Here is a 15,881-nt window from a genome sequence, read left to right on the forward strand (position 1 = left end):
AGGACCCCGTATTCGCTCACCAAGGACCCCGTGTTCTCCCCATCCCTCATAAAGCAGGTCCTGCAGTCTCAGTAGCCAGCCAGGCCCTACAAGCATGAGGGAGGGCCACCCTGGTCTCAGCCCTCAGTAAGACTGGCTAAGACCGTGGAGGCATGGCTGGCATCTCACCCGGCCTGGCTCCACACCTCTCTGGCCTGCCCTCCAGTCCCCCAGTCACGCCGGCCCAGCTGCCCAGGCTGCGCCTCTGGCTCGAGGGAGCGCCAGCCATCTTGGCTTCTTCCCCGGTGGCCAGGAGGCCTCGCGGGGCATGGGCGGCCACAGGTCCTGGCTGGTGGCAGGCAAGTCCCTTGGCTGTGACTTCCCAAGGAACCTCCCACCAACCAAGGGCAGCAGGAGGGCCTGGGGGCACCAGGGTGGACCTGAGGCCACCCAGTCAATCATGCCTCGGTAGTTCCCAAGCTGAGTAGCTCTAGGGGACCACGCGCCTGGAAGGGAAGAAGAATGGGCAGCGAGGCCCACGAGGGGAAGCGGAGCGAGCCGCCAGGAGGCCCTGGATAGCTGGGGAGAGAGCTGGCTGGCTGGGGGTATCTGAGACAAGGGACCCAACTGGGGAAACACCGGGAGTCTGGGGAGGGGCTAAGGCCAGACCATTGTGTAGGGTGGGGAGGGGAGATAGGCGGGCGAGCGGGGGATGGGGATGGGGAAGGGGCTGGGGGTGGGGGTGGGGAGAAGGAGAACTTGAAACAATGCGTCCCCTCTCCACACACACACACACACACACACACGCACACACGCGGCATCTTCAGAGTCACTCTATGACCCTTGAGTCCTTTAGTGTCCCAAGGCCACCCCCTCGTTCCCCTGGGGTCTCCAAACTGCTCGAGGCACCCACCCTTCCTAATTTTGAGGAAACTTCCTAGTTTACTGACCTCGAGGGTGGCCCAGAGCCCAGGGGGCGTCCGCTTCTCTCTCCACCTTCCAGCTTGGGACATTTAAGTCACCCTGTGGGCAGTGTCCCCAGCTGAGCGCCACTCTCACTCCAGAACTGGTTTCATATCTGTGGTGGACCATTGAGCATGGACCGTCTACAGCCAACTGGCCGGTGGAGAAGCGGCTTAAGCCACTCCCCCCAGGAAATCGCCCACCCTCAAGTGCTCTGGTCCCAAGATGAAAGAAGTGCAAATTCGGGGGTCACTTCCAATGGTAAAGTGATAGCAGCTATTGTCTCGTCCACTCTACCCAGCTGGGGGTGTTAAAGCGCCCTGACCTAGCTCTGAAACGGACCCCAAACTGCCCAGGGAAAACTTGAAAGAAAGTCGAAAGATTTCCGAAGAATTTGGGGGGAGGGGAAAGGGAGGGGAGGAGGTTTAGATAGAAAGACCTAAGGAAAGTCTGTGGCCAGGCTAAGACGGGGAGGGGGTGGCGAGAGCGAAGCTGGAGCCGGGAAACTAGCCTTGGGTGATTGGTTAGAGGACTTGGGGCTCTCTGAATCCCCAAGGTGCATCTCTTCCTGAGGCAGCTCCCCCATCCCTGGCTCCCAAGAGACAGGGAGGCTGGAGCACTCACTGCCCCCACCTTGGTGCAGGCCCCCTTCCCTTCCAGAAAGGCCTCCATCCCCACCTTTCCCTGAGCATCCCCCAGGCTTGAGGTGCAACACCTCTCACTCCCAAAGTGTGCCTGGGCCAAAGATGCTTCTGTCTGGGGCCAGGGCACCTATCCCAGGACACCTGGTTTTCTGAGCCCAGCAGAAAGGTAAGGACATGTGGTACCTGGGGCTTCCGTCCCTCCCCGCAGCTCACCTCAGCCCAGAGGCCTCAGATAATCCCGGAGGAACTAGTCCTATCCGCCCGTCCAGTTCCCCGCTGGTGGGGGAGGTGAGGGCTGGCAGATTGCAGCCTTTGGTGGTAGCTCCCCCCAGGGGCTTTCCTGCCCAGCCTTAACCCTTTGGAGTGCTGGGGCTAACAGCTTCTCCCGGGCTTCAGTTCCACCCACCTCTCCTCTTTATCGCCTTACCCCTCGCTACCACTGTAAAATGCCCCCCAGTGTCGGTTATGCCCCAGTTCCACTAATCATCTACTCCTCTGCCGATCATGAACCCTACACTTATCACCTAAGTCAAAACTCCTTTATCAAACATCCATCCTCAGGAAAGCTGGATGAGGGGGCCACCAGAAGTGAACTCAAGTCCAGTCCCTGCATCTTAAGCACACCAGCCCCACCCACCATGATGGCAGTCGCCTGAGGCAGTGGTTTAGACGCCTCCTGGACTTGGATTTGAATGCCAACCCTGCCCCATACTAGAGTATGGCTTTAGGCAAATTGTTTAAACCTCAGAGCCCTGATTTATTGGTTACTGGGGCCTAACATTTACGCCAGAGAGTTCGTTTACCCCCAGAGTTGTTGGGTGGATTCAGTAAGATAAACGTAAGCCTTTAGGACTGTGCTTGGCACAAAGCAAGTATATTCCAGTTCTCAGGCTCTCCAGTGAATTTGAAATTATTTTTAAGTTCTTAATATAAATGCAATATTTTAAAAGTTTCAGACAATAGTGGTGATTTTGTAGAAGGAGATGGAATTACGAGATACTTTTTCTTTCCGCATAGCTTTCTGTGTCTTTTGATATTTTATAAGGAGTCCGCATTACTTGCTATCATTTAAAAAAGGCAATGAAGATAATTTAAAATTCTTTAAAAGGCTAATAGACTCTTTTAAAGTATTTTTTAAAAAGAAACCCTAGTGATAAAAAGGTTTGTTGGCGCTCCCATTACCAAAGTAAGAGTCTTATTTATAGACTAATTGGGAAAATGAATAATTGGGAGAATTTTAAAAGTAAAGTAGTAAGAAGGAAAAATCACCTATAATCTCATTATCTAAAGACAGCTATTGTGAACATCTTGGTACATTTCTTTCTAATCTAGTTTCTTTTCTTAGGCTACACAAATTAAACTTTGTCTTTACAAAAGACCCAAATGGTACAGAGTAAAAAATAGAGTAAATTGAGCCAGTCCTCCCTTTTAGTCCCAAACCCATTCTCCTCATTATGAGAACTAAAACAACTGCCCAGTTCTTTTTCTGTATATTTTCAGCTTTTTCTGTGCATATACACATGTATATTTTTCTAGTCTCTCTGTGCATATTTTTATTCTGTGTTAAATACTTTACTTTTGACTAATATATATTATATATGTGCATATGTATTATATACATAAATGATATCTAAATAATAATACAGTAGTCCTTCCTTATCTGCAGTTTTGCTTTCCTTGGTTTCAGTTAACCTGCAGTCAACTGCAGTGGAAAAATATTAAATGAAAAATTCCAGAAGCAAATATTCATGAGTTTTAAATTGCTCGCTGTTCTGAGTAGCGTGATGAAATCTCTCATCCCCCGGCTCTGTCCCACCTGGGAAGTGAGTGAATCATTCCTCCCATCAGCCTATCCACGCTGTAGACACTACCCAACTAGTTAGTATAGGGGAAAACATAGTATATATAGGGTTCGGTACTCTCCGCGGTTTCAGGCATCCACTGGGGTTCTTAGGATGGGGTTGGGGGGGCTGAAGTAGGGAGGGACCACAGTACCACTGTATATTATTCAAAATGCTTGTAAATATTGGTTCAGGAATTTACTAAAGTATTCAAGATTCAAATTTCAGCCCTGTTCCCTTTCTACAGTTTCTCTTTTCAGAAGCAACCAATATCATAATTCAAAAAGAGACATGCACCACAATGTTCATTGCAGCACTATTTACAATAGCCAGGACATGGAACCAACCTAAATGTCCATCAACAGATGAATGGATAAAGAAGATGTGGCACATATATACAATGCAATATTACTCAGCCATAAAAAGAAACGAAATTGAGTTATTATTTGTAGTGAGGTGGGTGGACCTAGAGTCTGTCATACAGAGTGAAGTAAGTCAGAAAGAGAAGAACAAATACCATATGCTAACGCGCATATATGGAATCTTAAAAAAAAAAAAGAAGAAGGTACTGATGAACCTAGTTGCAGGGCAGGAATAAAGAGGTAGACATAGAGAATGGACTTGATGACATGGGGTGGGAGGGCGAAGCTGGGGCAAAGTGAGAGTAGCATCGATGTATATACACTACCGAATGTAAAATAGTTGGCTGGTGGGAAGCAGAAGCATAGCACAGGGAGATCAGCTCCGTGCTTTGCGATGACCTAGAGGGGTGGGATAGGGAGGATGGGAGGGAGGCTCAACAGGGAGGGGAGGGCTTCCCTGGTGGCACAGTGGTTAAGAATCCTCCTGCCAATGCAGGGGACATGGGTTTGAGCCCTCATCCGGGAAGAGCCCACATGCTGCAGAGCAACTAAGCCCGTGCGCCACAACTACTGAGCCCATGTGCTACAACTACTGAGCCTGCACTCTAGAGCCCATGCTCCACAACAAGAGAAGCCACCGCAATGAGAAGCCCGCGCACTGGAACAAGAGTAGCCTCCGCACAGCAATGAAGACCCAATGCAGCCAAAATTAAATAAATTAAATAAATAAATTTTAAAAAGAGGGAAGGGACATGGGGACATGTGTATGCATATGGCTGATTCGCTATGTTGTGCAACAGAAACTAACACAGTATTGTGAAGCAATTATACTCCAATAAAGATGTATTAAGGGAAAAAAAAGCAACCAACATCGTTTCTAAGGTATCATGCCAGAGATCTGTTATGTATAAAGAAGCAAATCTCTCAGAGAGCATTTTGTCCTTTCTTTAAAGCATAAATGTAATATACTACTCTTATGTACCTTGCTTTTTAAAATAAATTTATTTATTTATTTATTTTTGGTTGCATTGGGTCTTCGTTGCTGCGCGTGGGCTTTCTCTAGTTGTGGCAAGTGGGGGCTACTCTTCATTGCGGTGCGCAGGCTTCTCATTGCAGTGGCTTCTTTTGTTGCGGAGCGTGGGCTCTAGGTGCGCGGGCTTCAGTAGTTGTGGCACGTGGACTCAGTAGTTGTGGCACACAGGCTCAGTAGTTGTGGCACACGGGCTCAGTAGTTGTGGCACACGGGCTTAGTTGCTCCACGACACATGGGATCTTCCTGGACCAGGGCTCGAACCCATGTCCCCTGCATTGGCAGGTGGATTCTAAACAACTGCGCCACCAGGGAATTCTCCCCACCTTGCTTTTTATACTTTAATTTTTTACCCAGAGCCACCACTGTTCAATAAAATAATGACAGGCACACATTACTTTTACACTTTCTAGTAGCCACATTCGAAACATTAAAAGGAACAGGTGAAATTAATTTTAACAATAGATTTTATTTAAAAGAATATATCTGAAATATTATCATTTTGACAGGAAATCAATGTAAAAAATTATTAATGAGATAGCTCATTCATTTTTTTTTGTACCAAGTCTTCAAAATCCAGTGTGCATTTTCCATTTAAAGCATATCTCAGAACTAGACACATTTCAAATGTTCTATTTACTCATGTGGATGGTGGCAGATATATTAGCACATGTCTAGATGTAGCATGAACTCCATTTTATAAATCAACATAATGTACTATCCAGTCCTCTATTTTTTTACGTTATTTATTTATTTATTTAGTTATTTATGTGGCTGTGTTGGGTCTTCGTTGCTGCACGTGGGCTTTCTCTAGTTGCGGCGAGCAGGGGCTAATCTTCGTAGCAGTGCGTGGGTGGGCTTCTCATTGCGGTGTCTTCTCTTGTTGTGGAGCATGGGCTCTAGGCACACAGGCTTCAGTAGTTGTGGCTCGCAGGCTCTAGAGCACAGGCTCAGTAGTTGTGGCGCAAGGGCTTAGTTGCTCTGCAGCATGTGGGATCTTCCCGGACCAGAGATCTAACCCACGTCCCCTGCATTGGCAGGCAGACTCCTAACCACTGCACCACCAGGGAAGTCCCTATCCAGTCCTCTATTGATGAACCTTAAGGTCATTTCCTTCTTTTGCTCTTAAACCATGCTACAATTGGTAACCTTGCACACACATAATTTTGCACATGTGTAGGTGTAACTATACCTTCAAAGTGTATGCGTATAGTAATTTAGATAGATTTTGCCAAGTTTCTCTTCGTAGAAGTTGTACCAGTTTATTCCCCCCAAAACAAAGTATGAGTGTAGTCTTCCTACCCCTAAGCCAGCATAGTGTGTCATCACATTTTTTTTTATCTTTGACAATCTAATAGGTGAAAACTTAGTCTCTCAGTGTGGTTTTAATTTACAATTTTCATTACGAGTAAAGGAGAGCATTTTTCATCCATTTAAGAGCCATTTATATTTCCTTTCCTGTGAATATCCTTTGCCCCATTTTGCTATTTGGTTATAGACCTTTTCTTATTGATTAAAGAGAGTTTTATATAAAGACAGCCCTTGGTCTACGACAGGAACTAGAAATATTTTTTTCTGAGTTTGTGGTTTATAATTGGACTTGGCTCACGGTGGTTTTTTTATCATGAAGAAATCTGCTTATTTTTACATATATTGAACATATCTTGTCTTTAATGGATTCTGGATTTGGTACATTTTAATCTACCTTTATTTAAACCATTAAGATGAGGTGTCACAAAATTAAGGGCCTCGTCATAAGCTGTCCAAACATCAAAAATCCCAGATTCCCAGCAATAATTAAACGAACTCCTACAAGTAGATATCTTTAGTTAATATATACCTTGCTTTGAACAAAATTCAGATTTAGGAAGCAGATGAGTTCAGGGTAATCCTTCACTTATAAAGGGGCATACAATAGGACAGCTTCCTTTACATAATGAGCTGAGATAAGTAATTAACTGTGTTTAAATTTACAGCTTTCCAGGGGTTGTATAAGTGGTGGTTCACCTGTATTTGGATCAGCTACAAAAAACAAGTCCGGTATTGAGTGAAGTAATATTGATTGAACACTGACTGTATAGTGAAAAGCCTGAGCTTTGGAGCATAATGGCAGGGTTAAAATTCCAGCTCTATGCCTATGTGCCCTTGAACAAGTTTTCTCACATCTCCAGACCTAATTCCTCACTTAAAGAATGATAATAATACCGGAGAGTTTGCTCTGAGAATTAAATGAAAAACTGCTTATGAAGTTCTTAGCACAGGTCTCATGATAAAATGCTCTGGACATGTTGCTGCTGTTAGATTTAGCTGTCTTCCCACCTCATTCTTCTTCTATAGATATTTAAAGAATTCATCCATTTGTCATTCAATTAATGCAGCCACTCAATGCCTTATTAAATAATTTACATATTAGTCCATCATTTATTCAGTTATTCATTTACTCACACATTCACTCATGCACTGTCATTCATTCAACAGATATTTGAGCTCCTAGTATGGGCCAGATCCTGGGCTAGCTCTGAGTACATAGTGATGTCCATGGACCTGACTCAAGAGTTTGAGGGTTGAGGTTCAAAAGCTTCTCATTCACTCCACAGCAGAACAAATACCTGTGTTCACTGTATGCCATGGCTCTTTATCCAATGGCTGCTAGTTTTAATTCCATGACAACATAATCTCCTGGCTTCCTTTCTTTGTCCCTTTCTCTTCTTCCCCCCCCACACCCCGCCCTTTTACCCTCTCTTTGCCCAGGACTCTACCCCGGACTCAGGCCTTTACTACCACTATCAGAGTCCCTTGGCGATTACCAAGACAGATGACCACTCAGACTCTGAGTCAGACTAACCTGAGTTGAAGCTCAGCTCCTCTACTTCCTAGTTTAGGGAACTTAGACAAGTCTGACCCTCAGTTTCCTCCTCTGTAAAATAGGGATAATAATATCCACTTTATTCGAATGATTGAATTAAACAATGAAGTCACTCCTTCACTGCAAAGAAACACTTAACACCAGGGAGGTATGCTGATCAATTCACATCTCAATTAGTTGAGTGTCTACTCTATGTAGGCATTATGTTCAGTACTATGAAGACACACAATGAGCTAATGTCGGGCTTCCCTGGTGGCGCAGTGGTTAAGAATCCGCCTGCCAATGCAGGGGACATGGGTTCGAGCCCTGGCCCGGGAAGATCCCACATGCCGCGGAGCAACTAGGCCCGTGAGCCACAACTACTGAGCCTGTGTTCTAGAGCCCACGAGCCATAACTACTGCGCCCGTATGCCACAACTACTGGATCCCGCGTGCCTAGTGCCCGTGCTCCACAACAAGAGAAGCCACCGAAACAACAAAGAGTAGCCCTCGCTCGCCGCAACTAGAGAAAGCCTGCTCACAGCAACGAAGACCCAACGCAGCCAAAAATAAATAAATAAAATAAATAAATTAAAAAAAAAAAAAGAGCTAATGTCATCTCTTCCAGTCAGAAGCCATCGCCCAGGGGGGTCCACAGTAAGTGCTCAATAAGAGCTACTATTATTTGCTTTTCCCAAGGAACGCCCCTCACTCCTGGACACTGGCATTTCTCAGAGACCTGTGCTGAGAGGGCTGCTGGACTGATGCTAGCTTCTCTGGTTTCATTTGCAACTCCAATCTGGCATTCTGTATGGCTTTAAAGTCATTTAATTTTGTGGTAAATTTGAATATAGACTGGGTATTAGCTTATTCTAAGGAATTAATAATATTCTAAGGAATTAATGTTAAATTTGTTAGAGGTGATAATAGTAAGAAAAGGTCCTAAATTTTCAGATATGTTTGTAAGAATTTAGGGTTGAAATGGTAGGACTTTAGGTATTTGCTCTTTAAAAATCAGAGGAAAAGAAGAAGAAAAAGTGCCCCCCCCCACGACTGTTTGCCATTAAACACTTATCTTTTGTTCCCTGATTTTAAAAAAAAGGAAGAGAGAGAAAGGAAGGAAGGAAGGAAGAAAGAAAGAAAGGAAGGGAAGGAGGAAGAAAGAAAGGGTAAAGCATATATGGCAAAATGTCAATAATTATTGAATCAGGGGTTCATTTTACCATTCATTCAAGGTGGTTCATTATGCCATTCTCTCAGTTCTGATGTGTTTGATAAGTTTTATAATAGGAAGGTTGAATATCTATTTTTGATGAATGGGAGGATCACTTTATGGAAGCGAAGGGGAAGGAAACTTACCCGCATGCAGCATTCCCATTTAGGCGGAGGGCAGGCAGCCCTATCCTTAGCCAGGAGGAGAGCTTGCAAAGGGTGGGCTATGTCATTAGATTGACACCTGCTTTATTTACAGGGCCTTTGCAGGTGCCCTTGGGGAATTCACCTGGACAGGGAAGAAGGCTTGTGGATAACTTACCCCTCCCCTGCCCCAAGGAAACAGGCACAGGTACCCCACTGGAACAGCTAGGCCTCAGACCAGGTTTTAAGGCCTTGTGGTCCTCCCCCCCAAGTTCATTACATTTCTTCTGTCACCTCTATTTCATCCATAAAGGAGAGACAAGACCACAGGCCAAACCCAAGTTCTCCCAATTACTCTGTTCGTTATCTCAAGCCTGGTGCCTTTGATCTTGGTTAGCTTATTCCCAATTCCCTCCACTCCCCACCACCACACACAGGTAACCCCTTTCATTAGTTTCCTTCCAGACTTTCTTTTTGTAAGTATAAGTAAAATGCAAATATACATCCTCCAATAGGCTTAAAACTAACAACAAAGCAAATTGAAAATAGAGAAAATTGCGGTGTTCCAGGTAAAGAGTGAAGTAAGTCTGGGAGTTGTTAGCATATAGATGGATAAGCTCTAGAGGCAAGGGAATAGAAGAAGGAAAAGAAGGGAGAAAGAAAAGGGACTAAACTTTAGAGTCACCCAGAGGAAAAGCAAAAAGAGGCAGAAGGAAGGTAGGTGCCAGGCCCAGGCTCAGGCGCCAGGCCTCCGAGGCAGAGAGGCGCGCTCCGACGGACTGGGCAGCCGGCGCCATGACACTATTCCACTTTGGGAACTGCTTCGCCCTGGCCTACTTCCCCCCTACTTCATCACCTACAAGTGCAGCAGGCTGTCCGAGTACAGCGCCTTCTGGAAGTGCGTCCAGGCCGGGGTCACCTGCCTGTTCGTGCAGCTGTGCAAGATGCTGTTCCTGGCCACTTTCTTTCCCAGCTGGGAAGGCGGCATCTATGACTTCATTGGGGAGTTCACGAAGGCCAGCGTGGTTGTGGCAGACCTGATAGGCCTAAACCTTGTCATGTCCCAGAATGCCGGCAAGGGGGAATACAAGATCATGGTTGCTACCCTGGGCTGGGCCACCGCCAAGTTCATTATGTCCTGCTACATCCCCCTCTGGGTTGGAGCTCGGGCACTGAGTTTGGCTGGAAATACATCCAGATGAGCATTGACTCCAACATCTGTCTGGTCCATTACGTCATCACATCTGCCCAGGTGTGGATGATCACATGCTATGACCTATACCACACTTTCCAGCCAGCAGTCCTCCTACTGATGTTCCTTAGTATCTACAAGGCCTTTGTCATGGAGATGTTTGTCCACCTCTGTTCCCCGGGCAGCTGGACGGCACTGCTGGCCCTCAGCACCCTGGCCCTGTATGTCGCCCTTGTCAATATGCACTCCTAGGCTTGGTGTCCCAGACTTTCACATACCTTTTCCCCATCTCCAGGTTTTAGTGAAGTAAACAGTATTTGCAAAGTTCCAAAAATAAAAAGGCAGAAAGAAAAACCCAGAGAGAATATTTTAAGAAGAGGGGGATAAGTAGTCAATTGTGTTATCTGCTCCTAATATGTGAATAGATCTGCATGAACCACCCTTGAAAGATAGCCATGTTAAAGAGGGAGTTCAAAGTTAAATATATGTTATGATCCTACTTTTGCAAAATTGATATGTATACACACATGTTCAGTGAGTAGAAAGAAGTCTAGAAGACTTTAGAAAGAGCAGACTAACAGGGGAAACCCTGGTGAGCTTGTTTGTGGGAAAAGGTGGCCTTTTTACTTTGCACACTTCAGTTTTGTTTGCATTTTTTACCACAAGAATGCATTCTTTTGGTAAATAAAAAAGATTTGTAAAGGGGGGAAACTACTGTTTAAAACCACCTATATTCAAATTTTCTGTGGAGTAGAGAAGGTGATTAAGAACGTTGGCTTCAGAATCTAATAAACGTGAGTCTAAAACCCAGCTCAACTCCATGAACCAATTAATCTCTCTGAGCCTCAGTTTCCTCATCTGTAAAATGGTGATTATACTGATAATTACTTCAAAGGATTGCAATAAGGATTAAATGGGGAGCATGAGTAGAGCATCTAGTACAATGACTGTCATACAGAAAAGGTTCAATTGATATTAGTTATACATATATAATACATATATAAGTTATATATTATAATATTAGTTTTATATATGTAGTAAATAAAATAGCTATTACTAGATCAAACCAGCCAATCAGAGATGTACTCATTTGGACAACATTATTTTGGTCCCTCTAGAACTGCTGTCACTGAAATGCATTTTCTGTGTCATGCTTTGGTTGTTATAAGAAATGGTGATGGGCTTCCCTGGTGGCGCAGTGGTTAAGAATCTGCCTGCCAATGCAGGGCACACGGGTTCGAGCCCTGGTCTGGGAAGATCCCACATGCCGCGGAGCAACTAAGCCTGTGAGCCACAACTACTGAGCCTGTGCGTCTGGAGCCTGTGCTCCGCAACGGGAGAGGCCACGACAGTGAGAAGTCCACGCACCGCGATGAAGAGTGGCCCCTGCTCGCCGCAACTAGAGAAAGCCCTCGCACAGAAACTAAGACCCAACACAGCCAAAAATAAATAAATAAATAAATAAATGTATTTTAATAAATAAATAAATAAATGGTGATGTGAAGTCAGCCACTGTTATCTATTGCCAGGATCCATCCCATAGTCCCATAGTACCAGGGAACTCAGGAGGGTCCTGTGTCTACCCAGGGAGCGTACAAGATGGTCCTCAGCAGAATTTCCATGTGTTTTTATAGTTTCTCTCATTCTTTTCAATTTCTATTTTTGTGTTTTACAATGCACATAATATATTAGTTCATCAGTGCATATGTATAAATATAAACAAATATACCTGTATTGGGGAGTTTAACAATTTTTACCCACGGAAGATTAACTTATAAAGTTTGAAAAGCAGTGTCTTCTTGATGAGTTCTCTCAGACTCAAGGTTACAAAAAGCTGCATTTCTCCCAAGGATTTGGTTTATCGTTTCTAATAAATACAATCACTCCTGTCATTAAATGCCTTTTCTTCTTGGCTTTGACTGCTAGAAACCTCAGAGCCAGATTCATAACCCAGCTCTACACACAGAATGTCTATGGCTGGTATCCTGAGGGCTGTGGTTATGAGCACAGCTTCTGAAACCACATTGCCTGTGTTCACATCCCACTGTGTGAACTTGGGCAAGTGACTTAACCTCTCTGTGCCTCCGTTTCCTCAAATGTAAAATAATTATAACAATAATCACCTCCCAGGATTATTATAAAGATTAAATGAGGTGATGCATGTAAATCAATTAGAACAGTGCTCAGCATTAGTAAGAACTCAAATATTATTTTTGTTGTTATTATGGGCTCTCATTCCATGATTTCTTTTTTTAAAAAATTTTTATTGGCGTATAGTTGCTTTAAAATATGGAACACTCACAAATTTGCATGTCATCCTTGCGCAGGGGCCATGCTAATCTTCTCTGTATCGCTCCAATTTTAGTATATGTGCTGCCGAAGCGAGCACTCTCATTCCATGATTTCTTTACCCGTGCTTTTCTTCAGTCCCTTTTCTGCTACTCTTTATGTATTTCAGTAAGGCACTTAAAATCCTTTTTTGGAAAGAGTTTAAGCAAACAACCGTATGAATTTTTTTTTTTTCTTAATATGCCAGGCACTGAGTTAGGTTCTTGAAGAATACAAAGATAAAGAAAAGATTGTGGAAATTCCCTGGCGGTCCAGTGGTTAGGACTCCGCACCCTGCCAAGGGCCCGGGTTCAGTCCCTAGTCGGGGAACTAAAATCGCAAAAACTGCGCAGCTCGGCCAAAAAGAAAAAAAGAAAAGATTGTTTCTGCCTTCAAGGAAATGTTCAGTCTAGTGGGGAAGACATACATACAAATAGCCATAAACCAAGTACAGGATATGGAAAACCATGCAGGAGAGGTGTGCAAGTGCCGTAAGGACACGGAGTAGATGAGATCCGTGAAAGCTTCCTAGAGGAGGTGGCATAGGGGTTGCACTGCCCAGGAAACAGAGATGATAGAGCAGAGATCCCAGGTGGAGGGAGTCCTGGTGATCTAAGGCAGACTCTCCAGGACCGATGTGCTACCCACAGTGCTGGTTAAGGTGGATACTCAATAAGTCCCTGTTTTTGACTGCTGTACTTGATTCAAGTGGTGTGAAAAAGAGGAGGAAGAGACAACAGGACAAAGCCCAAGAGCACCTCCCTTTTTCAAGGGAAGTGAAAAAGAACAGGAGCAGAACCAAATCCTCTGAGGCGGGAAGATAAACTTGCCAGCCAGGCCAGGAAACACAAATGTAAAAACCAGGCTCAAGCAGTTGCTTTGAGGGAGGAGGGAATGGAAATTTTGGGGTGGGAGATTGGAGGGGTCTTCTGCCTGCATCCATCTGCTGTGCAGAACAAATGCCCAAAGCCCATAACGTTTCCTTTTGGGCTCAGAGATAGAACTTTCCTTTCCTTTCATGGTGTGGCTTCAACTTCAGGCCTTCCAGACCACTTTTGGGCACAGTCTTTTAAGGTGTCCTATCATCTCTAAGCAGAGTGATCCCAGGTAACTTCAGCCACACATTCCCTTCCTCTGAAGGCAAATGAAGAGTGAATCTAAAATAATGAGAGCCCTAATCAGAGTTAAATCCCTGCCCAAAAGGTCCCTAAGAAGGGACAGAGTGTGGTAAGCAAAGTACAAAATATAGAGTTGGACAGAACCGGCTTTTAATTCTGGTTTCTGACAAGATGCCATCCCCGGTACGCCCCAGGTTCCTCATCTGTAAAATGGGCATATGAATGTTGGCCTCAGGCTTGTTTGGATTACAGGACACGATATATATGTGCCTGGAACTCAGCAGGCACTAAGATTATCTCTGAGCTCTTTCCATTCCTGAAAATAAATAAGCTACCACATGTTAAGCACCGCCACTGTGTCAGGCGCTGTGCAAAGTGCTTCATTTGTGTTCCCATTTACTAATAAGGTGGTGGCCCACGTCCTGTCCTTCAGAAGGCGCAGCAATGCGGGCTCTTAACCTTCCTGCTGCCCTTGGAGACTTCATCTCCTGAAGTCAAGTGGTCAATTTCTAGAACCCCTCAGGTGTCATCAAAAAGTTTGGCATTGCTCAGAGCTAAACTCAACTAACTCAGTGCTTACAGAAGTCTAGTGATAATTCAAGGCGATCCAGCCCCTTTCTTTTCCCAGAAAGAGCAGAGTAGGTAATATCTGTTTAGATTTCATGTAAAGAGGTTACAACTTGATTTTCCTTTCTGAGTCAACCTTTCCTTCCTTCTGTTTCTTTAAGGTAGTGTTTCCCAAGTTGGCTGCTCATTGGGATCACCTGGGGAAGTTAAAAAACTCCCTCCCTCCCACCCCAAGAGATTGTGATATATTGATACATGGTCTGGAGTGGGCCTGGGCCTCTGGATCTTTTTAATTCCTGGGTACTCCAATGTGCAGTTAAGGTAACAACCGCCGTCCTAAATCCTCAGGTTAAAAAAATTATCTATCTACCTTCTACCTTAATAAATACATTTTTTTTAACAAAAAGGAATGACATTTATATATTGTTCTACTACTTGCTTCTTTTCACCCAACAGTACGTCATGGATTACGTTCCTTGTTAGTACATATAAAATTAGCTCACACCTTTTAGCAGCTGCAGAATATTTTATTGTAGGGATGCACAATAATGTATTTAATCAACTCTTTGCAGTTGGACATTTAGGTTGTTTCCACTTTTTCCCTGTTACAAACAATGTGAAAAGACGTATTTGCACACATTGTACAAGCATTTCTGTAAGATTCACAAAGTGGAAATGCTTAGTCAAAGAAGGTAATATGCAGAGAAGTATTTAGATACTTACGTATTTATTTCTGTGTTTTGGTAAATGAATGAAGGAAGCACTTTGTGTTGTCATTTGCTGGGTACGTGCAGTGCATAGAATTATTGTGGCTAAAGTGGCTTCTGAGCCCTTTAAGGGATGGGACTGCTGGGCCCTTTGAGGACACCAAGGGCTGGCTGGGCTGACTGAAACCATGATCACCTCCGTGGCTGTATTTCAGCTTTTCTCTCTAAGGCAGGATGTGGCCAGGTTCCAGAGTTTTCATTCCTCTCCCTGCAGGGTGCCTTTTGATGTGTTGGCCCATATCCTAGGAAGTTGCAGGCGCTTTGGGGGGCTATCAGAAGATGTGGAACATGCCAGTTAGAATCAACCAGCCCTCATTTTGTCTGAAGCTTGGCCTCAGTCCGCAAGGGCAGGGCCTGCAAGAGATGGAGGAGGGTCAGGGAGCAGCAAATCTGAGCCAGGCCTGAATCTCCACAGGGCTTTTCACAGAAGTGAGGAATAACTGTCCCTTTTCCTGGCCTGTCCTACTGAACTACTATTTGAAACAAAATGTGGGCTTCTGTAGGAGGCTACCTAGGAGGGCAAGGGGAGCCCAGGTGGGGCCAGCCCTAAGGATCAGGAAAGATCAGGATGATGGGCTGTCTGATTTTAGAGCCAGCTGGTAAACAAGTAAACAGCAGGGACTGAGGGATTGTGCAAGAGAGTTTGAGGAAGGAGTTGTCCAGTCGGTCCTCAGACTCACAGTCAAGGTGGGGGGTAGGAGGAGACCTGGGTTCATATCCTGGCACTACTGCTGACAACTGATAGGCCGCTGACTGCGTGGAGGCCCGGGGGGACACACCTCTCCTGTCTGAACCTCTTTCCTCATCTGGAATATAGGGTCCACACTTATTTCACCTGGGGTTGTTGTGAGAATTAAACGAAGGAACAGATGCACAGGCACTTCGCACT

The 15,881-nt window shown here is 44.8% G+C and overlaps 1 pseudogene across 1 annotated transcript; it reads left to right on the forward strand.

Moving 5' to 3' along the window:
* Positions 1-7,588: 7,588 nt before the first annotated feature.
* On the forward strand, positions 7,589-14,393 carry LOC309626700 (BOS complex subunit TMEM147 pseudogene; annotated as a pseudogene). Its single transcript has one exon. The product of its transcript is annotated as a BOS complex subunit TMEM147 pseudogene (transcript).
* Positions 14,394-15,881: the final 1,488 nt, after the last annotated feature.

The sequence above is a fragment of the Balaenoptera borealis genome, assembly GCF_965194805.1.
Source record: "Balaenoptera borealis genome assembly, chromosome: 3".
Taxonomy (NCBI): Eukaryota; Metazoa; Chordata; class Mammalia; order Artiodactyla; family Balaenopteridae; genus Balaenoptera; species Balaenoptera borealis.